Source organism: Lissotriton helveticus, chromosome 11, assembly GCF_964261635.1.
Source record: "Lissotriton helveticus chromosome 11, aLisHel1.1, whole genome shotgun sequence".
NCBI classification, from domain to species: domain Eukaryota; kingdom Metazoa; phylum Chordata; class Amphibia; order Caudata; family Salamandridae; genus Lissotriton; species Lissotriton helveticus.
The window spans coordinates 975,129,657-975,157,574 of record NC_136072.1 but is presented as its reverse complement, the minus strand read 5'-3'; positions in this window follow the sequence as shown (position 1 = coordinate 975,157,574).

The window sequence follows — 27,918 nt, the reverse complement described above, 5'->3', positions numbered from 1 at the left end:
TTGTAGAATGTGAGGAAATGTCCCGTCTCTGGGGGAAAGGAGGAGATGAGGCGGTACGGGCTTTTCAGAATAGGTTTAGGTGCCTTCATCATACACTTGGGGAAGACGTTCAACATTGGAGAAAGGAGAACAGCGATAGGTCCCGCCATGCCTCGAATAATCAGGAATCACAGGGAAGTAGGGAAGAAAGAGGGAGTAATGGAACATCTTACCCTGCTTCCCGTGAAACTAGTCAGGATGGGGAGAGAGAGGCTAGGAGGCATGAAGGAGTGTTTCACCACCCACCCCGAGAAGATGGAAAGGCATGGGATCTAGAGAGATGGGAACAGGGGAGGACTCCCTATAATTCACCAATACCTAAACGTAGATCTCGGAGCTGGGATGGGAGAGATGCGGATGGAGGAGCTAAATTGAGTGTCTTGAAAGCTGAAATTAAGGCAAAAAGGCTTGATGTTACTAGTTTAAAATCAGATGTTGACGAGATAATAGATGGAACATTACCTTTGGAAAGGATAGAATTGTATGAACAGGATGAGTTATTGTTCATGGCAAAGGATATTACTAGGAAAGCTAGAGCGTTTCATGAGAAATTGACTGATTTGGCAGACAGGTATGCCGTGGATTTGTCTAGGACAAGGGCATTACAGAGTAACCACAGATTACAGTACGCAGACCAAGATCTAGATGAGAAGAGAACTACTGGATTAAAAACACACATAAGAGAGCTGGTATCAGGGATAAGAGTGTGGAGGGAACTGGATAAATGGGAAGAAAGGTGGTCGAAAAAGGGCACGGTTAGACGAAGTACAAATGTGATGACCCCCGAGGGAAGGGTAATGCATATGGAGGCATTCCCTTTGCGAGAAATATCAAATGGAAATTATGTACATGTGCCCTGGAGTAGAGGAGATTTAGCTGCATTTACCAACTCATTTCCGAAGTTGCGGGACAATCCAGTAGAGTGGTATAAGCAGGTAGAGAGGTTTGTTAAAATTTCGAAGGTATTGTGGATTGATTTGAACACGTTGTTTGACATCGTGGTCCCATCTGATCTGTGGACCCCTTGTAAGACTAGTGTTGAATGGCCAAATACTGAACCAGTGAGGGATGCTCGGACTAATGGACCGTCCGAGATTGTCATGCGAAAGTATGAAAGGGTAATAGCATGGCTGAAAGATAAGGTACCACCACAGGACATAGATTGGGTAAAAATAGACCGAACAAGGCAGGAACCCAAGGAGACAGTTCACGAGTTTTATGAAAGGTTATTGAAAACATTCAAGCAATACAGTGGACTAGATGTAATGGATCCCAAAGATATAGGGCAGTTTGTGTCAAAGTTTGTATTGGGGTTGAGACCTGATATTTGTTTGATGATACAGCAACATTTAATCTGTTGGCAGAACAAACCACTAGATGAGATTTTACGTTATGCGAGGTACTGCAGTGACGAGATAGATTCTAAAGCCAAGAATCTAAAGGAGAAATTGATGGTGGTGCAAATGCAGTCCGCTGGGAAGGGTGGCCAGCAGAAACAGGGGATGGGACGAAAGCCAAACGGTCAGAATAAGGACAATGAGGAAGTGCAGAGACCTAGGATAGACTTTGCCACTCTAAAGAAAACGACAAAGTGTCATCAGTGTCACCAGGTGGGGCATTGGCGACGCGAGTGTCCCTTTAACCCTGAAAATGGAGAGCTAGAAGTAGAAGAGCAGGTCCAAGAAGTCCCAGTGCAAAAGGTGACAGTTCCAGGAGGCAAGGTGGCCAAAGGGGGGACTTCGGCTCCACGGGCCCAGTTCCCACAGCCACCGAAGGTAGCGACAGGGGGTAAGGTCTTTAAGCAGATGCCTCTGTTTATCGAGGAAGAAAAGTGTTATTACATTGATCCATTGACAGGACAACGGGTGAGCAGTGAAGAGGATTGTACCCTCGGGGCAGTCCTAGAAGTGGATCAAAGAGGGCCATTTGTTGAGGCAGAAGTGGCAGGGTGTCCCACTACGTTCTTAGTGGATACTGGGGCTACTCGTTCGACTCTGAGATCAGCGGTGGTTCCAGACTTGCCAATGTCAGGGGAAACAATTCAGGTGGTAGGAGTCGCAAATAAAAGAATGACCAGTCCCTTGACAGAACCAGTGTCTGTGAAAATAGGAAACCACATGAACGAACATCAGTTTGTGGTTTGTGACTCGAGTCCGGTATGTCTGTTAGGAAGGGATTTGTTGTGCAAATTGAACTGCACCATATACTGCACCCCGCAAGGAGTGGAGGTACAGACTACCGACGAAGATGCTACTTTTAAGGTGGCCAATTCAAAATCTTGTGTAGAACTATATCCTACTCTGACAATAGAAGATCTTCCCCAAGACCTACGAGATACAGTGGCGTCAGAGGTATGGGATTTCACAGGAGAAGAAATAGGATTGATTAAGGGGGTAGAGCCGGTAAAAATTCTGGTAAAACCAAATGTTGAGTTTCCAAGAACGCCTCAATACAAATTGTCCCAGGAAACGATTGCGGGAATAAAACCTGTGATCGAGTCAATGATACAGCAGGGAATACTGAAAGAAATCGTGGGTAGTCCTTGTAACTCCCCTATTATGGGTTTGCAGAAACCTAGCGGGAAGTTTAGGATAGTTCAGGATTTCGAAAAATTAACAACATAGTCGTTTCATGTTGTCCCGTGGTACCGAATCCATCAGTGATATTGTTTCAAATACCATGTCAAGCAGAATGGTTCACAGTGATAGATCTTTGTCAGGCTTTCTTTTCAATCCCATTGGATGAAGAGAGCAGGTATCTTTTTGCTTTTAAAATGGAAGATCGCGTTTTAACATGGTGTCGAATCCCACAAGGATTCACAGATAGCCCATCCATCTTTAATCAGTTGCTGAAAAAGAATCTTGAGAATCTAGTACTGCCACAGAATTCGGTTCTGGTACAGTACATAGATGACCTACTTGTTGCGTCAGAAACAGAGGAAGCTTGTAAAGCAGATTCAATTGCCTTACTGAATCATTTAGCTGAAAATGGACATAAGGTATCTCCGAGCAAGTTGCAGTATTGTTTGACAGAAGTACAGTATCTAGGGCACAGGTTAGAAAAAGGGAAACGTAAGGTGTCCCCGGAGAGGATTGAGGCGATAATGAAAATGAATGCGCCTACAACACAGAGAGAAGTTAGAATGTTCCTAGGAATGGTGGGTTACTGCCGACAGTGGATAGTTAACTTTTCACTGAAAGCAAAGCCCTTACAGAAACTGACGCACAAGGAGGTGAGTGATCCGGTACCATGGGATGAAGAATGTCTGGTGGCGTTTTTACAGCTGAGAGACGATTTATGTCGTGCTCCGGCTCTGGGAATGCCAGATTACGAAAAGTCATTTTCACTCTATTGCTGTGAGAGAGAGGGATGTGCTTTGTCAGTCTTGGCACAGACCCACGGAAATGCCCGTAGACCAGTTGCATATTTTTCGGCTACATTAGATCCAGTAGCCGCAGCGTTGCCCGGATGTCTCAAATCCGTTGCTGCAACGGGTGTCAGCATTGAAAGGAGCGAGAGTATTGTGATGGGACATCCAGTAGTGGTGTATGTACCACATTCAGTTGAATTGCTAATGACCAGGACGAAGACGCAGCATCTGACCAATAGTAGGCTCACGCGCTACGAGCAAGTTATACTTGCCGCAGAGAACGTGACTCTCAGGAGATGCTCTGTCTTGAATCCTGCTACTTTGATGCCATTACCTACTGTAATAGAAGGCGAAGGATGTGAAGACCACGATTGCCTTGATGTGACTGAACTATGCACGAAACCCCGACCAGATATTGTGGATGAGCCATTGTCTGACCCCGATGAAATTTACTTTGTTGATGGCTCATGTTTAAGAGACGATACTGGTCGGTTGAGAGCAGCTTATGCTGTTTGTACCATTACTGGAGTTGTGGAAGCCGCTTGCCTGGAAGGAGTACATTCCGCACAGGTAGCAGAAATTATTGCCCTAACTCGTGCCTGCATAGCAGGAAACGGGAAAAGAGTCACCATCTACACGGACAGCCAATATGGTTTCGGTGTAGTTCATGATTTCGGGCAGTTGTGGTCTCAGAGGGGTTACATGACCTCCTCTGGTTCGCCCATTCGAAATGGAGAATTTGTGCGATTATTGTTAGAAGCATTACAAGGTCCAGTTGACATTGCAATCGTAAAGTGTGTAGCTCATACTAAGAATACAGATTTTGTGTCACAAGGCAACAGATACGCTGATGAAGTCGCACGCTATTGTGCGGAACAAAATTATTCTTTCTCAAAGGTGGAAATAGAAGGTGCAGAAGAAAAGACTGAATTAAGTATGATGTTAGAAACAGTAGACACTTGGGAGGATTTAAGAATAATGCAGGAGAACGCACCTGAAACAGAGAAAAAGGCATGGGAAATAGCAGGTTGCGTGCGAAGTGAAATGGATTTTTGGGTTTCAGCAGATGGGAGAGCTGTGTTACCTGAAGAATTAGCTAATCCCATGGCGAGAGAAATACATGGTCCAGTACATCTAGGAAGGGATGCTATGATGAGAGTGTTTAGGCAAACTTGGTATTGCCCTAAATTTAGAATAGCAGCAGAATCAGTATGTAAGCGATGTGTTACCTGCCAACAACTGAACGTAGGCAAACGAACACCAGTCACACTGAGTCACATTGGGAGGTCGGGGGGGCCTTTCAATAGAATGCAATTAGATTTCATCAAAATGCCAAGAGTCAATCGCCTTAGGTATGTGTTGGTGATTGTATGCGTATTTTCCAGATGGGTTGAAGCGTACCCTACACGTAGGTGCGATACACTCACAGTGGCAAAATTGTTGCTCAGGGAGTTGATACCGCGCTTCGGGGTGCCTGCCTCTTTGGAATCTGACAGAGGAAAACATTTTAACAGCGAAATAGTGAAGATGTTGTGCTCCACACTGAATATCGATCAAAAGCTGCATTGTAGTTATCGACCAGAAGCTTCAGGAAGTGTGGAACAAGTGAACGGCACGTTGAAGAATAGATTGGCTAAAGTAGTGGCATCCACATCTTTGAGTTGGCCAGATGCTCTTCCTCTAGTGCTCATGAGCATGCGCAGCACACCTGATAGGAGGACAGGTCTCTCTCCCCACGAGATCCTGATGGGGAGGGCCATGAGACTTCCTACAGTTCCAACTACTGCTCTATTGAATATTACAGATGATCTGATCTTGGATTATTGTAAAGGACTGTCTGACGCCATCCATTCTGTGTCCCTTCAGGTGCATGCGGCTGAAGTTCCAGCATCGAGGAACCTGTGTCATGATCTGAACCCAGGGGACTGGGTCTTAGTTAAAAAACACGTCCGGAAGAACTGCCTAGATGTTCGCTGGCGTGGGCCCTTTCAGGTAATCCTGATAACGAACACCGCGGTGAAGTCCGGGGGGCTGCCAAATTGGATCCATGCATCCCATACTAGAAGAGTTCCAGCACCTCTAGAAGGAACAGCTCCCATCCCAGACGAAAGCCCGGAAGTGGAAGAAGAGTCGCAAGAAGGGATTGAGGCAGCTGAGGGGGTGTCGGAAGAAGTTGGGAACGCAACGGATTCAGAAGAAGAGCGAAGGCAGGACGGCAGTGAGACAGAAGACGCAACTGAAGGAGAGAGCAGAAGTGAATACGACTCAGACTCAGATCCGTATCAGAGCGACCAAGAACCAAGTCAGAGGACAAGAAGTAGGAGAATAAGGCTTGGAGCTGCCACTTGGCCAGCAAGGAGAAGAAGGCTAAGTTTGAGGTCGGCCCAAGAAGAAACGCTTACTCCTATATCCGAAGACTCAGATCCAGAAGAAGATATCCAGGATCAAGCCGAGGAGGGTCTTAGAAGATCAAGAAGGGTGCGAGTGCCTAGCAGAAGATACTCTACTCCCGACTGGACCTACCTCGTTGCAGATGTCTGGGAGACACAGAACAGGGAGGATCAGGGAAGTGGAACTGATCAGAACTGACCCGATCATCAAAGTGCAAATAAGGTTTCTACTGCCAGGAGCGGAGACCGAAAGGTTGCTGACACTCAACATCGTTCATCCTGCTCTCCTGAGTGGAATAAGAAAATTGATTTTAGAGACAGTGGAGTTTCCAGTTTGCTGTTCACGATATCCAATATTGGAGGGAACTCTTCTTCGTTTGGAAATGCTTGAGCGAATAGTAGAAATGCTAGGAGCGCTTATTGTTGTGGATTAATACCATATTGTGAATGTCTTCAAAGGGGCGCAGAACTGGAAAGGTGAAGAAAGTGATCCTGATTAGAACGGACCCCTTTGTAATTGTGGATGTAGAACTGATAGTACCAGGAGTGGAAATTGAAAAAAACGCTAACTCTCAATTTTGTCCGTCCACTTGTCTTGAGCGAAATAAGGAGAATAATCCTAGAAAAAGTTGACTTTCCATGTTGTGGTACGAACTGCCCAGAACCTGAGGGAATGATACTTCGGATGGACATTTATGAAGACGTAGTGTCACTCCTTGAGTCATACATAACTTCAGACGAAAATAAGACTGTTGAAAAGAAATTGTAAAAACTTGTTGCAAGATAACCTAGCGCCGAGTGGAAGAAGAAAAGTGATAGGGGTTTCATTTTAGTGGATGGAGAAGGGCTAGGGTTGTCTATTTTCTACTGGACTTTGAACTGTTTTGCGGAAACAAATTGTCAAGCTTCCAAGTGTTCAAAGAAAGACATTGTAAGAGAGAAAGACTTTGTGAAGAAGAAGTGAATGCTGGAAGAAAGTCAAGTACTACACTGTTTGAGAACATGGAGGCTGGCAACCCGAACCGCAGGGCAAAATGTATAGCTGTTACACTTTTAGGAGTAGTGGTTTCTCTTATAATTTTAGTGGTAACTGTTTCATTCCTAGCGGGACACGGAGGGGATGAAGCCGCAGTTAAGGAGGATAAGGGAGTGTCAACACCGAAAACTACCATTATTAAAGAGAAGGGAAACATCAATGAGAAAGACAAAGCATTGTTAGATGCAGAAATAAAAAGGCTTCACACCGATGGGTCACAGGGAAATTACAAGTCAAATGCTTATGCTAAATTGCTTTATGAATATGTTGATGCCATGGAAGTGAAGGATTGTTACGTTTGTATGCAATTACCAGCTTCAGTGGAGGAGGGTATCAGATACCATCATCTTCCGTTGACATATGGAATAACGTGCAGTTTATTGTTGAGCATGTTTTATGGACGAGAAGGATTCGAGTATTATTTCTCGAATTTCGACTCGACATTGCCAGAGGTTCCGAATTTCAAGCATTTGAACAAATGGGACTACTACAAAAGCGAAGACAGATTACACAAATGGTTTATTCCATGGAAAACGTTAGATACTTCACATGCTCGAAGAAACAATCTGACTTGTCAAATATCAGAAGTTGAGAAAAAGTTTATAGCACAGGTAGATACTAGATACAGGAGGCAGAAGATTTTGAAAGCATCAGGACAATGGGAAACAGATTGGACCAAGGAGGAAAGGGCACATCAAAGAAAAGGTAGTATTGGTCCAATTGCTTTGGATAAGGATAAACGGGGAAAACTGTGCATTCACAGGAGTTACTCATATTATGAAAACTTTTATGTAGGTCAAGTCCATTGTGAACATGCCTTTCAATTGGAGTATTACTCTAAGAACTTTTTGAAAGGGATGCAAGCAATACCAAATGTATATTTTGTATGTGGAAGAAGTGCCTATGTGAAGTTACCAGATAATTGGTACGGATCATGCTATCTGGCTGTTGTCTTCCCTAAAATATATCATGTTGAGAATTTAGACACGCCTAAGAAAGAAATATCAACTAGATGGAAGCGAGGGCTGGGTGCAGCAGAAGTAGTTGGAGATGTACTCGGTGCTGCATTCCCTTTCTTAGGATTGATAATGAATGACATCAAAATTAGGAGGTTAGCTACAGTCGTAGATAGGCTATCTGCTAGTACTGCAAGATCATTGATGCTGATAGAAGGTGAGATGCAATCGATTAGGGCAATGGTTCTTCAGAACCGACTTGCTTTAGATGTTCTGTTAGCAAAAGAGGGAGGAGTCTGTAAGGCCTTGAAGGTCCAGGAATGCTGTACTTACATTCCAGACAATTCAAAGCCTCTAGAGAAGTATATACAAAACATCACTGCCATACACTACGAAATTGAGGACCTAGCAAAGGTAAATGTGTGGGAAAAAGTGGGTCATGGAATGGGTAAAGTTGGAAGTTGGTTTGCCAACTTAGGAAAGGGTATCGTTTGGTACATATTGAAACCCATCATCATAATAGTGATTTGTGTAATCACGTTGTGGGGATTGGTGCGTTTGTTTCAATGTTATAGAGCAAATAGGTTACAGAGAGCTATGAAGAAACAGGAAGAAGAGTTGACAGCGATGCAGGACACTCAATATAAGAGTCTGAAAGCATTAGAGAGTATGAAAAGAGGTGGAACTGCCCTGTCTTCACTTTAAAAGGTTCTACATTTTTAGTGTCTTGGTGATGATGACCCCTAAAGGTCATCAAAGGGGGGACTGAGAGAGCACAAGTTTGGGAAAAAAATGTATAAGTACGCCATATTTACAAGCACGTAGTTAGTTTAAACATGTTTTGCACACGAGTGTTTTATATCCAGGAGTGAAATATACAGAGTGGTTTATATTCAGTAGTGAAATGTATAGAATGTTAAGTAGAGTAACTATAATTATAACGGTGTGAGATTAATGTAGAAATGTTGGAATATATGTGAAAACCTCATGTTCTCATGTTAAAAGAATCATGTCCGAATTAAATGTAACTTTGAAAATCCAGTATTATGTGTAGGCCTTAGGGCAATTCACAGCAAACCTGAACGTGCTGCTAAATTAATGTGAGATAAGGTTGACATGGTTCTTCCAAAATGTACTATTGAACTTAGGGTTAAAAGTATATGCTTTATAGATGTGTTATTTTAGAAACGTATGCTAGTTAAGAATGTTTGCTGTTTAAATCAAGTTAACGTTTTAAGAGTGCAGGGACCTGCTGCATGTAAATCAAGTAGGCCAGAGGAGATAATGTCATGTCGTGTAAATCGTCATGTGCTCGTTAGAGAAGAGGTCGCGAGGTGTCTAGCACCGAGCTTTGAGAGTGTTTTATGACTAAAGATATGGTGGAGTCTGGAATTTGAGGCCCACTGCAGGACGAGCTGCATGCAGGTGCGAGGGTCCTAATCAGCTCGAATGAAAGGGACTTTGTTCAGTGGCGCCTTGCGCAGGCCTGTAGGAGTTTCCAGGAATTTCAGGGGGTATCAGCGCACTGAAGAAGAAGCCTGGGAACCAAGGTCAACTATAACGAGGGTCTTCAAGAGTACCATCATGGAGTTTGCCGCGCAAAGATGTACCACGTGAGGGGCGTCCCAAGGGGCGTTTCTATTGGAAATGTGATTTGGTATTAGGGAAAGCGACCCGGGAGGAGAGCAGGGCAGATGATTTTGGGAACCTAAGGAAGCGGATGGGTAGGCAGATAGGCTGAACGGGAGAGACCCATTATCAGAGGAGAGACAAAGAGAAGTGTGTGATCTTCTTAGGAAGTCACCACGGCTGACACCTAGAGGGGTAAAGATCTTGCTAAGTAGGGATGTCACTTAGTATAGTGTAGGGACAGACTAACCTTAATTTTCTTTTCTGTAATGACTTTGAGATTGCAACTTATATCTATTTTGACAACCCTTATGGTTTTTGAGCTTGTACTTATTATCTTGTTCTTCAGACTTAGATTATTCAAGAAGTTCATGTTCATAGTGATACCGATTTACCTTTTGAATCTCATTTTGAGAAGTTTGTATCTTCAGTTATCTTTGACTTTATATTAAATCTTTAAAACTTAAATTTGGTCAGTGGTCATTTAGAGTGGTGTAAGTTCTTAAATTGATTGACGTATTGCGAGATTACCTTTTACTCCAAGACAGGTACCAACGATTCAGTCGACATAGTTTGGGATTTGGTAAGATAATTAGTAACCAGTAATCCCGCGTTAGCAGTATCGTGATGTCTTGAGGTGGCCAAAATGTTTTGCAGCTAAATATGCCTGATGAGCATCTGACCCCCCACCAGATGCTTCCGCCCAACGCAATGAACGTTTGGATTTCTCATGTTCTTTTTCTTTCAATTGCAGACCAAGAAGGCAAAATGAACATTGTGAGTCTTTGTTGATTTGCCTGCAGTAGAAAAAATTATTTCCGTGGATATATGGGAGTCCTTTGCTGTGAAGGTTTAATGTGGCTTAACGACCGAGAAATTATTTGGAAAGCAAATGTTTTCAAAAGTATAGCTTTAGTCAATTAATTAGACACCAAACTGTCAGCCAAGCATACAATCCATGGCAAGAACAGCATGGGAGAGCGAGAACAAAAACTTGTGAGATTTTGCTGAAGAAAAGCCAACACAAATTGTTTGTTAGTCCGGGCCTCCTGGCGAGCGTTTGCTTTTGTTTTGTTTTGCACAGTCTTTCCAACCGCCCATGCAATGCTCCTAGTCAAACGGCTTAAGGGAGGGAGTTGAGTAATTGACTTTGATTGAGAAATCAATAGAACTCATAAGAAAACAATCGTTTGCCCTGGCTTTTTTAAACTTGACATTAAAATAATAAAATGCATTTAAAGGCGTACTGAGATCAATAATTTCTTAAAGTCTGTTGTAAATGTAGTAACTTTTAGTGTATCTACAATTCGATGGTTTATTCGACAGAGGATTGCAACGGATTTAATCACTCTTAAGGCACTTTTACAGAGTTAGTAACACCGATTTCAGTGGAAAATGACGTTTTTGCGGTAAAGCTGGTAATTTCACACACATCCGCGGGGCCACTCATCGGGCAGGCCATATGTTAGATGGAATCTTTTCAAATGACGCTTGCCTAACCACCAAGGATCCGTTGCACTTGTCCTGGTCTGATGATCTTGCAGTCCCATTTCATCTGGAGTATGATAGGGAGGATGGAGGCAAAAAGGGAAATCACGTTGTGGAAACGGCTAGAAACTTTAGGAATATTAATAGTCACTCTTTTGTGCCCTGGGCTGCTAGCCTTTCTACCACGGGTATGGATAATGTACAGACCGCATTCGGTCACTTTGAGTATGTTATCACTGAGGCTATGAATGAACTGGCCCCAACACTGACCCGCCGCCGAGCCAGGAAGAGACCATCTGCCCCGTGGTTCTCTGACTCCCTCAGGCTCCTTAGGCAAGAAGTGAGGAGGAAGGAGAGGCTTTGGCACTCTAGTTGGGACCTCAAAAACAAAGAGGCTCACTAACTCCTTATCAGGAAATATAAGGCTGAGATCGTGCAGGCTAAACAGGATTACTTTGTAACCCTGACATCCTCGCTCTCCTCACCGAAGGAGCTTTTTAAAATTGTTGACTCTCTAGTCAATTTACAAGTCCCTGACCCCGTTGTACCCTCGCAGGATTTATGCGATAGGATTGCCTCTTTTTTCCACACTAAAATAGAGGACATCCACCTAGCTCTTGAAAAACAAAGAGCCTGCATTAGTGTGCCTACTGCCATGGCTGAGATAAATATACTAGCCACCGCCCCCTTCTCATTTGGCACTTTGGACTCCTTTCCACCTCTTACTCTGAAGGATCTTGAAATCTTGACTAATAAGATCAACTCTGGTTCCCCCATGGATACTTGCCCACTGAAAATCATCAAGCAGTGTAGGGAGACCCTTTTACCACCGCTGCTAGAAATAATGAATCTAGCTATAAGAAATGGTGTCTTCCCTTTGGAGTGGAAGAAGGCAATAGTAAAACCTCTGCTAAAGAAGGCCTCCCTCGACCCGGAGGTCTTAAAAAACTTCCGTCCAATCTCGCTGCTTCCCGCTCCGGCAAAGATGCTTGAGGCACATCTGAACAAGCATCTTGCGGTTTTTGTGGAATGCTCGGGCTGCTTGGACTCTTCCCAGCACGGATTCAGGAGGGAACATAGCACCGAGTCGGCCCTCACCATTGTGCTCGATAACATCCGTAGGACAGTGGATGGGGGCCAGACCACCCTCCTGGTCCTTTTGGATCTGACCGCGGCCTTCGACACCCTCTCCCCCTCAGTACTTACATCTCGTCTGAGGGACGTGGGGGTCGGGGGGGCAGCCTTAGATCTACTGACCTCCTTCCTTGCTGGGAGGGAGCAAAGAGTCAAACTGGGTGAGTTTCTATCTCCATCCCGACCTGTGCTATGTGGGGTCCCTCAAGGGTCGGCTCTTAGTCCGACCCTGTTTAATATCTATGTGACCCCACTGGCCAGACTTATAAGATCTTTCGGGATGGAGGTAGTTTCCTATGCTGACGACACCCAAATTCTCGTCTCTCTCTCCCATTCAGATGTGCAGACCGCCTCCAAGTTTAGATCTTGTATGGAGGCGGTTGGTCACTGGATGATTCAGAACTCTCTTAAACTGAATGGGGAGAAGACTGAGGTGATGGTGTTCGGAGGTAACAATAACATCTGGTCAGCCAGCTGGTGGCCCAACTCGCTTGGAGCATGCCCTTCCCCCACAACATCTGCCAAGAATTTGGGGGTGATGATAGACCCAGCCCTAGATATGAATGGACAGGTGAGCAGAACCATCTCCACCTGTTGGGGCCTAATCCACACCCTGCGAAGGATTAGGAAATACCTTTCGTTACAATCCAGAAAACAGGTAGCTGTGGCACTAATAGGCTCACGGCTAGACTACTGTAATGCGCTGTATGCGGGGCTAAAAAAGAGCCTCCTACAGCGCTTACAGGTGGTTCAAAATGCCACAGCAAGATTTGTTTTGGATGCTCCCAGACGTACCTCGGCTACGTTAGCCAGGAAAACTTTGCACTGGCTTCCGGTAGAATACCGAGTACGGTTCAAGGTCTTGTGTATGACATACAGAGTCATCACAAAAAACAGTGACTCGGGAGTAAGTTCCATCATCTCCAACTATATCCCTGGAAGGAGCTTGCGTTCCTCCGGGAAATTACTTCTGTCAGCCCCTCGCATAAGAAAAGCCAAATGGGGTGGCAGGGCCTTTTCCACCCTTGCCCCTAAATGGTGGAACGAACTCCCTTTGGATCTCAGGTCCCTGCCCTCGTTGCAGACATTTCGTAGTGCACTTAAAACTCGCCTCTTTCTGCAAGCTTATGTGTAATGGATAAATGGTTCTACTTTCTGATTTTTGGTTAGGCGCCTTGATACCTCCGGGTTATTGTTTTTTGCGCGTTATAAATTATTTTCAATCAATCAATCAATTATTATTGCATTTGGGCTCCCTGAATACTCATTTTGCCAGGTCAAATCTGAATGGAATTTCTTCCCGAGCAATGGAATTCATTTCAGGCTAATTTCTCTGGCAATTCTCCATGATCTAGGAAACTACAATGATACTTCTGTGGTGTACTAAGTCATATGACTGTAGGGTCTTCTCATGGAATGTTAGACCTGTCATCCTTAGAAGCATAAACATAACATAAATACTACTAATGGGCTTGCAGCACTGATTGTGTCACCCACAGAAGTAGCCTTTCAAACCTGTCTCGAGCCTGCCACTGCAGTGCCTGTGTGCACAGTTTACTGCTACTTTGAATACGTGTTTAAACAGACTTGCAAGCCTTAAAACCTATTTTATTACATAAAAGTGACCCCCAAAGTAGGCTCTAAGTAAGCCTTAGGACAAGGTGCCTTGTAAGTAAAAGGTAGGACATGTTTTTATGTCCTGGTAGTAACAAACAGCCTATATCATTTTTCACTACTGCGAGCCCTACTCCTCGCATAGACTAGCATTGGGAATTCCTAAATACACTTTCAAGCTGTAATTCCTGATCAGAGAGTAGCAGCTTTTTCATGTTTCATATCTTTAGAATGGTAATGATAAATCCTCCTCACTGGTGAAGTTAGATTTAACATTACCGTTTACAAAAGCCACTTTTAGAAAGTGGACATTTCTCTGCACTTACTGCTCTGTGTGCCTACAGCCTGCCTCCGTTACACGTCTGGCTGGGTGACAGCTACGCTTTCTGCATTCTCTCTGGATAGCCACAGCACAGGAATGATAGGAGAGTCTGAGTGACAATATACATACATTTGGTTTCTGATGACCTTGCCTGGGCAGGATCGAAGTGTGGGGCTAACACTTGACTTGAAAAGGCAGTGACATGTCCCCACACACATTACTGATTACCCCTAGCAGACAGGGTTGACAGTGATATTTGTGTACTTTAGAGAGCTCCTTTGAGGTCACCCTCACATCAAAGATACTTTTGGGTATAAGTACTGGGTCTCTGGCCCCCTTAAATCAGACACTACGGGACTTGTACCTAAGCTCTGCCAGAAGAACTGCTCTGCTGCTTGAACAACTCAACTGGACTGATCTGGAAGGCCTGCTTTTCTGTTTGCTGTCCTGCTGCCTACTGCTGTCTGACACTGCTAGAGGAGAGTTGGACTCTGCCTTCATCCAAGTGATCTCCAAAGGCTTGTTGGCTTGCATCCTGTTGCTTGAGACTTGAGGACATCAAAGTCTCTACCCCTGCTCCCATGCCTGGCTCATTGGAAGTGGCCCAGAAACATACATCATTGATTTTGAAGCATCTCCTGTCTTCATCTAGCAGAACTGGTGCATCAACCCGGTTGTGGTAGTAAAAATCTGCGTATTACCTAGGAGCCAGTGCTTTGCCTCCTGTAGTTCGATGCATTGCTCAGCATATCACAGCCAAAACAGCTTGGTGAGACAGATGCACCCCTTGACTGCGTGGCAGATTCTGGCGCATCTCTCGATGCCTCTCGACTACGGACTTTGGTACTGATGCATCAACTTAATTGCATGGAGAAGATCGACGCATCCTGTGCCTGTCGGACTTTATATCGATGTATCTTGTTGTTTGCGACCAGGAAAGGTACTTTGTTTAACTGGGCCCTGTTTGGATCCTATAGCCGGCCAGCCTGAACGTTGTCTTTGCCCTAGTCCAGGCCACCTACAGTAACCTTTTAATAAGTGTTTTACTACATTTATTCCTTTAAAATTCAACATCTTAACTTCAAATACTTTGGATTTTTGTCGTTTTGGTCTTGTTTTTTTAATATTACTTTATTTTTTTAAACCTCTGTGGAGTCCTCTGTGGTGTATTCATTGTGTTTCTAATACTTTACACATTGCCTCATTACATGCCAAACTACCTGGAGGTGAGCACAGGTTATCTTTATTTGTGTGTCTTGCTTACCCTAACTAGAGTGGTGGTCCCAGCCTGGCCTGGGTGCATGCCTCAGCCAACTGGGAATCCCATTTCTAACATGGAGTAGACTCATATATACCATCCTGGGTCCGGTCAATATTGTTTACTTAACCTTATCTCAACCCTGTGATGGAGCAAGGACTCGTGAAAAAGAGACTTGCTTGAATGCAATCCTCTCCAGTAACGGCTAACCCCATATTAAAACTTGTATAGTGAAAATAACATGCATTTACACAATATTTAAGCTTGCCTATGTGTCCTACTAACCAGTAACTCGGGAGTGATGCTAAAATGGCCGCTAATGAGAATTCTTTAGTGCGCATGCATCTACTGCATCTACGTAGTATGACGTACCTATGCTTGGAGGGAAACTTTCTGCACTTGCGCAGTAGCTAACAAAATGGCTGCTTAAAACTCACATGCCTGCCACCTGCCTGGTGAAAAACGAAACCCAGCTATTATACTAATGATAATGCAGGAAGAATAATAATAAGTAAATGGGATTAGAGTAGAGGTAGATGGTATACAGTGAAACCATTTATTTTTGATTTTAACATTTGTCTTTTTGAATCTTTCAATAGTGCTTGTTATGGGCCTAGAGCCCTGAACCACAGTCTATTCCCTCTCACTCTACCACACATGAACAGTGAACCCAAGCTGAAAGACACAATGTCAATTAGAACAGTGGCCAAGGCTGCAAACTGTTACTTTCATGAGAAAAGGAATGACAGTCCACTGAAATGCATGAGAACTAATGTTTTTTTCTCTAATACATGACAATTACATTGTGAATATGGGTGGGAATAAAGATTGATGTATAAAACTTAAGGGGTGGGATTTTAAACAAAGAGCGGAAAGAAAATGTTAGAAAATAAGCATGGTGTGATGATCACCTCCCCTTGCCTGTCCAATCAGAGTTAGGAGTTTCATACATTTGAAACATTAATGGGTGGTACAAGCATACAGAAAGGTATAATTGAGGTAGTTCTTAGTTAGTTAGTTAGACTGGAGATCAGTGAAGCTAGAGACTGGGATGCTGTCCGAGGGCACAGAGAAGTCCCAGACAGAGATGCTGAAGAAGAATCGAATTGCTGAACCAATTATCTTAAGCAAATTAAATTACAAGAAGATCGCAGAAGAATCTCGAGGAGGAAGAGAGTGTCAGAGAGGGGTGCTACGCAAGCGTTGGTGATAGAGAGATCATCTGTCCTGTCCTGATTCCTATCTTGAACCTTTGTTTACTAGACCTTTCCTGAGGGACCCTTACCAATTTCTAGGCCTGGGAGTCGGTTTGCACACCATACTTGGTAATTATATCTATTTCTGTATATGAGTATATGTGCTTTTCTCTCTATCCTCTCCCTATCATGCAGTGTCATTGCAAAGTATAGATGAATGTATCGTGATTGATTATTTGAATCTTCCTTCCTGTGAGAAACAGATTTTGTTATGTACTGTGTAAGTGGTTCACATGAATTTAATCTAAGGTAAAACTTAAAAAGACATCCCGACTCTATGTGTAAGTATATTGAAATCTTATGTCATTTCATGATCACCTAATTCCAACTAATGGTCCCTTAACCAGAAGAAAGAACCTTTGATCAGTGAAAGATTTGCTAGGGACTAAAGATAACTAATCAAGAGAATTTCAAACCATAACCCCAGCAGTTATTGCCAGTGTGTTGTGAATGAATTTATGGCCCTGTGATATTGTGGTGTTAATTACCTGTTGCTGGTAACCCGCTGGATCAGTTTTGTGTGGCCATGGCTGCAAGCATTGAGGCTTAGTAGAGGAACTTAGTGTAAATCATTTAACAGTAGCATGCAATGAAATAAGAAAATCGCACACAAATTTATACAAATAGTATATATTTTTATGAATGAATTTTTTGAGACCCTGATCGTTAAATCCACTACATTTAAATGTAACTACAAACAGACATTGGTCAACAAAAAGTTTGTAAACTTTTCAAAGTTTCGAAAAGTTACTGCGAGTACTCTGGTTGGGTACAATTAACAGGAACGGGGTCTAAGGAGCCAGTATGGATACTTTGGACAGCGACCTGGCCATAAGAGTGTTTTAGAGCAGGTTCCAAGCTCTACAGCATGACTGCCCTAGAAGGCAATGGTGTGGTCCAGATGCTGAGAGATGCAGGCCAATATGCTCAAGAGGTTGCTCCGGTTGGGGATGTGGTTGATGGGGGTGGCTTGGTGGTTCTTTATCAGAACATGGACGTTGTGGTGCGAATTTGGCCGTAGAGATCGGGGTGCCTCGAAGTTCTCTACCTTGCATTAGTCAGGCAGCTGCCAATGCACTACTGGTCTCACAGCACCGCGGTTGGATGCAGACTCTTTGGTGGAGGCTCGTGTCCCATAAGTGTGATGACTCCAGACTCTGACAACACTCCCGGGTCATATAGACTCAGGTGCATGTTTTGGCTATCTCGGATTGTCTGTTTGAGGTAACCAGCTACTGCCAGTGGCAAAAAGTCTGCTGTGGCTACCAACTTGTGCGTTTGTGATTTTTCACCTCTTGTTGCCCTGCAGCTGGTTCCAGATTGATCCTCTGAGTTACTGGACTTGGTGAATGTTGGAAACTGAATTTTCCTGTAGCAGGAGCCGCAGCCACAGTCCCAATCTTGCTAGCCCACTCGTGCAGCAGGTGCAGTCTTCATAATGGTGCAGCCTCTCTTTGAACAGGTTAAAGACTGCAGCACAGTTCTTCGGACCTCTTCTCTTCTCCAATGTGAACTGAGGGCAGGGTGCCAGGGGTGCCCTACTTATGCCAGGAAAGTGCCTGAGGGGACTATGTGGTCACTCGTCACATTAAACCCAGGGGTATCTAAGGGTTAAACCAAATAAGCCGAACCCGCTAACTGCTACAGGGCCTAAAAGTGTTAGGTTTAGAATAACCAGGTTTTGAAGGATTTGGTAAACAAAATAAAGAAGTCAAGCTTAGAGATGTGAGTAGGCAAAATGTTCTATAACCTGGCGGCAGCCATGGAAGTGGAACAGCAGACCTATCTGACCTTACAGAACCTGGGAATTATAACTTTCCTACATTAGGAGGATCTAAGCATCCTACCTGGAATGTACCAATTATAGAGAGCAGAAAGCTGGTTTGACCCTATATGATACTGGGTCCCCTCTTCTTTGTTACAAGTCTGTTTTATTTTGAAACAACACCCCCAGGAGGGGCACAAAGACACAGCGTTAAGCCTACAACCTCTATCCGAGGCCGGCCGCGATGAAGGCGCAACAGGTGTTGCTCAGTGGAGGTAGATAACACAGCACCTTGCCAACAACCCCAAAGGGCCGGCCGCGTGGCTTAGGAGAAGCTGTTGAAGTCGCTCAGCGTTACAAGAACCCCAATGGCGAATAAAGGGGGGGGGAGATGAGAGAACAACAAGACCATTACTTACTACCTTACTAACAACCCAACAGGGGTTCGTGGAAAGAGAGAGAAGCTACAGAGGAAAGGAAAAGGGGGAAGGCGAAGAAAAGGCAAGACAGCGACAGAAGATAGACAAGTAGTGTGGTGGGTAATTCCTTGGATGAAAGGCAGCATTAGGCCGTGAGGGTCAGCCGCCGGGGCTCCGGTGTTACAGGCGTCGCTTATGGAAGCAACCTAGTAGGATCTGCAGGGACAATGGCATCCTCAAAGAGATGTAGAGTCCTAAGTCTAGTGGGCATGTGCCGTGCATGCTCCATGGAGCACAAGTAGCGCACCAGGGGCCTCCAAACGTCCTCAAAGTGGGTGTGTCGCATCTGGAGTCGCGCCGTAAGGAGCTCCGTTGCCAAGACGTGCCACAGCCGCACAAACCAGGAGGTTATGGGAGGTGGGTCAGCTTTCTTCCAATACAAGGCTATGAGTTGCTTGGCCGCACCTAGCATCTGTAACGTTATAATCCAGTCATTTCGGGTAAGGGCCTTAAGGTTAGACGGTCTAAGACCCAGCAGAATCGTACCTATGGCTTCAGGCAGAGGGAACCCCAGTAACCCCCTGATGTGGCTAAGGACCTCTTTCCAGAACACGGTGAGGAGCGGGCACGCCCACCATATGTGTACGAAGTCCCCCGTCGCAGCCCGACATCGCCAGCACAAAGGCGAGACGTTGGGGAACATCTTGTGGAGGCGCAGGGGAGTGTAATACCATTGGGTCAAGAGCTTATACGCGTTCTCTCTCTGTGGGATGCTCCGATACACCTTGGGAATATCTCTCCACACCGCTTCCCATTGTGAAGGTGTGATATCCGTGTCGACCGCCGCCTGCCATCGAAGCTGATACGGGTGCGTGGGTGTGAGTGGTGGGTGCTGTAGGATGTGGTAGATCTGGGAGATCAATCGCTTCAAACCCCCAAGGGTGCGGGCCAGGCGTTCGAAAGGGGTGAAGGCCCGTGTAGCCGCCTGATATACACTCTCTCCAGAAGCCCAGTGTCGGAGTTGGACGTAATGTAACCGCGCAGCGGGTTGTAAGCGAAACTCCTCACAGCATTGACTGAATGATTTAAAAGATCCCCCGTCGAACAGGTCGCACAGCACCCGACAATCCCCCTGTATCCAGTTCTCAAATGCCCGGGTGCGATGGGCCGGCGGGAAGTGAGGGTTAGCCGCTATGGGAATATGTGGAGACGGGAACGTAGTGAGGCCCCTGGAGACAGCAGTGGCGTCCCAGATGTCCAGTACTGTTTTTGTAGGCACTGCCAGGTACGCACTTCGAGAGCGGGCCGCTCGGTGGAGCCAAGGCAGGTCCCAAACAGTGCGTCCCGTCACCGCCCTGTCCATGTGGAGCCACCCTTTTTCACTTTCCCTGACCCCCCATTCGATCACAAATCGAAGGTGCGCGGCCCAATAATAATGTACCAGGTTGGGACAGGCTAGCCCTCCCCTGTTGCGCGGAGCCATAAGGATTTTCTGGGAGAACCGGGGGCGCTTTCCACCCCAGATGAAGGATATGAGCTCACGCTGCAAATTTCGTATGCAGTGCAACGGTATTGGAGTGGGGAGACATTGAAACACGTACAGAATTTTGGGAAGGATCGACATTTTAACTGCATGCAAGCGGCCCAACCAGGACAGCAGCAGGGGTTTCCACCGCCGCAGATCATCCAAGACCTCCTTTCGGCAGGTCCGCCAATTAACAGAGCTCCAATCATCAAGGGAGGGGGTCAGGGTGAGGCCCAAGTACTTGATATGATGTTCGGCCCATTGATAGAGCACAACTCCTCTCAGGGTGGGAAGGTGCTCCGCCGGGATGGTAAGGTTCAGGGCACAGGACTTGTCGTGGTTGATCTTCAAGCCGGAGGCACATTCAAAAAGACAGAGCGCCCTATGCACAGCCGGCAGGGAGGCATGCGGGCGCGTGAGAGTAAGGATCAGGTCATCCGCGAATAGCGCCACCTTGTTATCTCGTCCCCCGTGTGCTATCCCGTGTATGTTCGAGTCGCGCCGCATAAGCTCCGCGAGGGGTTCCACCGCTAAAGCGAATAGAAGGGGTGAGAGGGGGCACCCCTGTCTAGTGCCCCTATGAATTGCTAAGGGCTGCGTTAAGGCACCATTGACTCGAATGCGAGCTTGGGGCCCTATGTATGGGGCCATAATCCTAGCGATCATCAGCGGACCCAGCCCGAGCTTACAAAGTACTGCCCTGAGGAAGGTCCAGTCCACCCGATCGAACGCCTTCTCCGCGTCCAGCGACAGAAGGCAGGCCGGGATTTTCCAATGCTGCACTTTCCCTACAAGGTGCGCAAGTTTGCGCACGTTATCCACTCCTTGGCGATCACGGATAAAGCCAACTTGGTCAGGGTCCACGAGCCACTGCATATACAGGTCTAAGCGTTGGGCGAGGATCTTAGTGTAAATTTTAAGATCTGTATTGAGCAAGGCAATAGGGCGGTAGGACGCGCACAGTGCGGGGTCTTTCCCGGGTTTCGGGATTAACGCTATCTCCGCCATGCCCATGTCAGGGGATGGCCCTACCTCATCCGAGAAAGAGTTGAACAGCCTGAGAAGGAAAGGCCGCAACTGGGCCTGGAACGTGCGATAGAAAGATAGCGGCAGGCCATCCGGGCCCGGAGTTTTCCCCAGGGACAAGTTCTTAATCGCCGTCGTGACCTCATCCTCCGTTATGAGGTGTTCCAGCGCAGCCACGTCCTCCGGCGGCATCTGCGGTCCCTCATAACCGTCTAGGACGGCTGCCATCGCGTCTACCGACACAGGCTCACTTCTATACAGGGACGTATAGTAGTCCACAAATGGGGCCTGTTTGGATGTTTCCGTAACCACTTTTGATCCATCCCGCAGTTGGATGTTAGTATTTAGGGCCTTGGCAGCACGCGCTCTCAGCCTTCCCGCCAGCAAACGGCCTACCTTATCGCCACCTTCGAAATATCTTTGCTTCAAGGCCAACAAGGCACCTTCCGCCTTGTTTGTGCGCAGCAGTCTGAGTTGCCCCCGGAGAGTGGCCAAACGTCTCCTAGAGTCTCGAGACGGCCGTTCCCGATCCTGTATCTCGGCTTTCTTAATATCCGCCGCCAGTTCAGCCTCCAGCTTGTTGGCAGCACGCCTGCGTGCAATCGCCAGTGAGGTGATGTGGCCCCGGATTGTGGCCATGAAGGCATCCCAAACCACCAGGAAGGGCATGTCCGGGGTGTCGTTGGAAGCAAAATAGGCGTCTATGGCCTCCCGGATGCTATCGACATCATCAGCATCTCGGAGTACACACGGCGGGAAGGACCAACGGGCGACACGCAGGGGACGCACCGTCGGATCCTGAAGACGCATTTCAACATGGGCATGATCCGACAATGAAATATCCGAAATGGAAGCGCCCAGCGTGTCTCGAAGCAACTCCAGCGACGCAAAGAGAAAATCGATACGGGAGTAGGACCTATGGGAATGTGAGTAGAAGGAGTAATCGCGAAGGTCCGGGTTGTGATAGCGCCACACATCAAGCAGTCCTAAGTCAGCAATCTGCTTGCGCAGGGCAGCGGACATCACCCCTGAAGCGTTGGAGGCAGTGCCGCAGCGATCCAAGTCCGAGTCCCACGCCAGGTTGAAGTCTCCACCCAGTATCAAGTGCGGGTCTCCACAGGGTATCTGTTCCCTCAACAATGCCTGGAGATAGCGGTCTTGCAACTGGTTGGGGGCATACACGTTGCACAAGGTGAGCCTGCGCCGTCCCGCACATACCGTAACCCTGAGGAAGCGCCCATCCCCACTCTTATAGGACCGGGAATCCCCCCGCCTGAAGCCAGCCCTGCACAATATGGCCACCCCTGCAGTTTTGGTGTCCGCTGCCCAAAACTGAAGAGGGTACTTGGGGTGGGCCATGCGGTGAGTGTCCCCCTGCAGTAAATGAGTTTCCTGGAGATAGATAACGTCAGGTTGCTGTTGGAGGAGGTAGCGCCAAACCTGTTTGCGTTTATTAGGGGAATTCAGGCCCTTAACGTTAAGAGACAAGACCTTCAAAGCATCAGGGATAGTCGCAGCCATAGTAGATATCGAGCAAGAGCTGCCCCGCGCCCCCCTCCCACCAATGCTCCCACCAATGCAAAGAAGAGGATCATAGGGAGACGCCACGGGGCCCAGCCCCCCCACTCAGACAGCAGTCGCCACCCCGCCTCCATCCCACCACCCACCAGTCCAGAGGGAAGGAAAAGGAAAAAGACCAAGGAAGGGAAAGCAAGGAAAAGAAAGGAGAGGGGAAGAGAAAAAGAGAGGAAACAGCAGGAGGCCAGGCACGCCTCAAACATATCAAGAACAACAAAGGCCAACAGGGCCACAGTGTACTACCCCAGTCACCAGGCATCCTCTACCCAAGGGTTTGGACGCACTCAGGAATGTCACTCCCTATAGGGCAGTGGGGGGGCACTCACAGGCAGGGGGGGAGATCTCAGCCCCGGCGGCCCCGCTGTTTGAACCAGAACCAGGGGCATTTTGTGACCAGGTGGGGTAGTGAGGCACAGGAATGGTCACCGTCCAGCCCCCGATGATGGGCCAAGCGTTATACTGCAGGGAGGGCCCCATCGTGACCACGCCCGTCCCACAAGTAACTCCGGGGGCCCCGCCCGACGAGGTTGTTCCTCCGGCTCCTGTTCTCAAGGTCCTCCTGTTTAACCTGTAGTTCAATATTCTGCTCCTCCAGGGCCACCACTCTCTGCCACAGCTGTTCCTGGTCCTCCGTGCGCGCATCGACTATCTTCTCCAGGCCGTCTACTCTGTCTCCCAGCTCCGTGACCTCCTTGCGCATCTCCTTGACACATGTTTGCACCTCCGTGCGTAGGGAGCCAATTTCCGTCTTGAGATCAGACATGAAGGAGGCCATGAATGCCTGGGTCACTGGTGGCGAGTCCGCAGCCGCACCCGCAGGCCCGTCGATCGGCGCCGCCGCTCCAGCCTTGCCCCACATAGCCATCACTGACGTGTCTTTGGTCGCTACCGCCGGGTCTTTGGCACCTCCTCGGGACCGTGTCATGGTCGGGGCCGAAGGGGAGGGACACGCACCCAGTCCGCCGCAAGCAAGCCGCTGGGTCGTAGCCGCTGGGGGTAGTCAACAGGGGAGCCTCGGCACCACAGTCCCCCCTACCGCACTCCCAGCGCGTCAGGTGGCAGCAGTCCAGGGACCAGTGGACGGGGCACCCTGTCTACCACGGCTCTCGGTGGAGGGTGAGTCGAGGAGCCGAAGCGATGCAGGGAGAGAGCGGAACCCAGCAGCGCAGAGTAGTGGACAGTGAGCTGCTATCAGAGCAGGTATGCTGCAGGGCAGGGGGCAAGATGCGGGGGCGCGCACAGCACAGCACGATGGACAACAGTAGGAAGCGAAGCTGTCGAGAGTCCGGGTCTAGGAGCACCAGCAGTCCCCTTAGCCCGGTCTTCCACCCAAACAGATCAAGATCCACTCCACTGCAGCAGGAGCAGGGCGCAAGAGTGGCTAGGTGTATGGCACCCCGCAGTTGTAGATAGTGTCCCCCACCAACAGCCACCAGCACCCAGCACAGACTCCAGGCGTCTATAGGGCCCTTCACCACCCTCCAAAATCACACCCTCAGGCAGGAGGAACAGGCTGCTCGCAATCCAGGCCCAGGCGATCGCGACTGTGCACTGCCACTAGCCCCAGTGAAGTAGCGCCGGGCAGGGAGCAGCGCAGGCCCCGGGACCCCAGAGCATCGCACACTCCTCACAGGAAGGGACCGCAGCGCCCATCATCCCACGCCGTGCATGCCATCTCTCGAGGTCCCAGCCAAGGCAGTCCAGGACAAGTAAGGGGGCGGGGGGAGAAACAGCAGGTCTCGAGGCGCTCCGCGGCCCCCGCTTCCAAAGACAGTGAGGATCCCACGCTCTCTCGGGGCAATGTTCAGAGGCAGTCCAGGCCACAGGGGGGGAGGGGTGCAGGGGAGCAGGCAGCGTCTCGCCAGCAAAATCAGGGGCGAGGGGGTGCCCACCACACTCAGCCGTACTCCCCGCAGCCCCCCAGCACATGCACCTCACCTCCGCCCCTTCTCCAGTATCCGAGGGCTCTTCTGCGTACCAACGCGGCCGCCGGCCGCCTCCAGGCCCGCTTCCAAGATGGCGGCTGCAGTCTTCTGTCGGGCTCTTCGCGCCCTTTCTAGCAGACCAGCACCCGAGGCTGGCGCCGGCGGGCGCAACTCCCCCAGACCCCGGGAGAGCCCAGATCCAGCTCCCGGTCGCTCCGCGGCCTCAGAGAGGGCCGGCACCAAGGCTCGCCGCCCCCGAGGGTTCCGCCGTCTCGTTCAGGGACAGCCCGCCGCAGGGTCCGGCGTCCGTCCCAGCCTCAGCACCCCGACCAGGATCACCGGCAGCCGCTTCAGACAGCAGCACCAGGGCATGGGCAGCGCCCGGGCCGCTCCGCAGGGCCCTCCAGGCCGTCGTCGGGGGGTTCCCCAGGGGAGGCCGCCCAGGTCTGGGCGATAGAGCAAAGGTGTCTGTCTCCGGCCGCACTCGCAAGATGGCGGGCGTGACTACCGGCCGGGACCCGGCCGCTGCTTCAGTCCCCCGCCGTCCGCTGTCAGGACCTTTGCAATCCTCCACACCGTGACCCACACTTCCAGCGGGCCCCCTCAGCTGCATAGAGAGAAGGTGGCCCCCTGGTTCCGCTCAGAATAGCTCAAATCAAGCAGCGGGGCGCCAGAGCTTATCGGAGTCGCTGCTCACGCCATTGCCGCCGAAGCCACGCCCCCCATAGAACCCCCCTCTTCTTTAATGATAAAGTTCCTATGACTTTTGGAATCTGGCTACCCAAGAGTGTCTCATTCTTGCCCCCTTCGGGAAGGCACCACCCTTCCTCGGTTGCAAGGAGCAGGGCAGCCCACCCTAGAGGTGTGGCTACCAGTGAGCTACATGCTCATGGAAATAAAAAAAGTTTGGAAACAGGTTTCTCTCCCTTAGCTCTATCCCTGAATTGAATGGGGGTTGGGAGCACGCTGCCTCACAGTCCCAGCACACTTCGCCCCTTGCATCCTTGTAAATGCAGTACACAATTCAAACTTACTTCAAAATTAGCTGGAGTTTTTCACCAAAGTTCGTGCAGACATTGCTGTATATCTCTAGACACATGTTTCTGGGTTCAGCCCTTCATCAGTAGAGAGCAGCAGTTTAAGAGAGCAAAGAAATATCATCTGGGGTTTCTGGAAATGCTGCCAAGTTCCTCTCAGGTCACAGTACCACTCACAGGCACACAGGTGCATCTCCAAAGCTCGTCAGCTTGCTGGCTAAAGGGAGCCTTTTAAACAGAATGGGGTTTGGGAGCACACTGCCTCACAGTCCCAGCACAGTTCACCCCTTTGCATCCTGGTAAATGCAGTACACAGTTCAAACTTACTTCAAAATTTGCTGGAGTTTTTCACCAAAGTTCTGGGTTCAGAGTGTTCAATTCTTGCCCCCTTCAGGAAGGCACCACCCTTCCTTGGTTGTAAGGAACAGGGAAGCCCACCCTAGAGGTGTGGCTACCAGTGAGCCACATGCTCATGAAAAAAACAGTTTGGAAACATGTTTTCCCTCCCTTAGCTCTATCCCTGAATTGTCTGCAAAAACAAAAGGCATCCTGCTCAGGGATTTTGTCAAAAGTGGCCCTTCAAAGGCAGCTTTAGCTTTGAAGTCTGCTTTTTGCGCTAACAACCTGAGTGGCCATTTTGGGAGAGGAGGTGACACTTCACATTGTGGTAGCTGCCTTTGTTCCTGTGCCATGAAGTCATTCACACAGCTGCCAAAGAGGTTAGAAACCAGTCTACGTGTCAGAGCCTTTATAAGGCCAGAGGACTAGCTGGTGTGCAGAGTGGTAACTTTCTAAAAGTTGCTTAGCTATAATAGTGACTTTGAATCTGGCATGAGCATTGGGTTTCATGTCACAATTAATTTCATACCTTACTTGACTTTGTTTGGTGGTCTAATTCAGAAGGTGTCTGGGATGCTAGCCAGTAACCCTGTGTTAGCCAATGGGGCTCCTAACCTTTGCATTACAAAATTACAATTGGCAGTATTGCTGCTAAGTCATTTAGAAACTCATGTTTTACTTAGTAATATAAAGCTCCCTATCTTACGACTCTATAGTCCTTCCTAAGGGAAGACTTAAATATATTACTTAAGGGGAAATGATGGATTTGTCATTAGGTGCAATGACAAAGTCAAACTGGCAGTGTCACACACTGCCTGTCAGTCTGCAGTGGCAATCTGGGATTCATTTTGTCACTTGCACGGTGGCACAAACACTGCTGCAGCCCTGGGTGAACACTCTGCCTTACCTGCTATTGGTACCTGGTGTACCATATACTAGGGGCTTATAAGTAAGCCAATCGGGTGTATCTAATTAAACATAACTTGGTATAAGGTTAGAACACTGGCACAGAGGAGCTCTAGCTAGCAGGTCTCAGTGCACTCAGAGTCGAAAAACCAGCAGCTGCCATCCAAAAATGTGTGAGTGAACAAACAAAAAGAACCACTTCCTTACAATCTGGCAATTACAGACAGCCCCGCCTCTTGGGAAATCAGGAGTTCATGGTGTGAAATTACCACATCAGGGATTTTCTTCATTCTCAGCTGACCACCTGAGCATAACTGCATTCTTTCACATAACTTTAACACGATACGAAATTTATACAATGCCTTTAGCTTTCATTAGGGACTTATGTCAAGAAATCACGTCTGTAGACAACTTTAGCTAAGTCTGTTGCCAAAGACTTCTTGAGTCTAATACATTATGGCTTTCTTGTCAAACTCATTTCCCTGTTTCTTATTTGATGCCTTCCTTTCTACACTTTGTTTGTCCCGCTTCGGAGCATTTTGTTTTCATTATCTTCTGATTTCATAATTTGTGTCTATCCAATGCTCGCTTTCAGGAGCTACCTTGACTTTTAGCACTTCAGGGGATTACTTGTGTTTTCCTGCTCTCACACCCTCTTTCCTGTGTGTTGAATCCCCACGTCAATCTCCTATTCCCCTGCACTCTCTGGGACCTATTCATAAAGTTAAGTTGACATACAGTGATCTCTGCATGTGGAGCTTTCCACCCACACTGTGTGATAGATCTCCTCATAGACACATTTTGTCATTCCAATTCAAAGAGCTCTCCCTAGATTTAGACTTAGGAGTATATATTCCCTCATGTGAGGGGGTGGAAACACCAATGACTGATTTTATAACTGTAAAC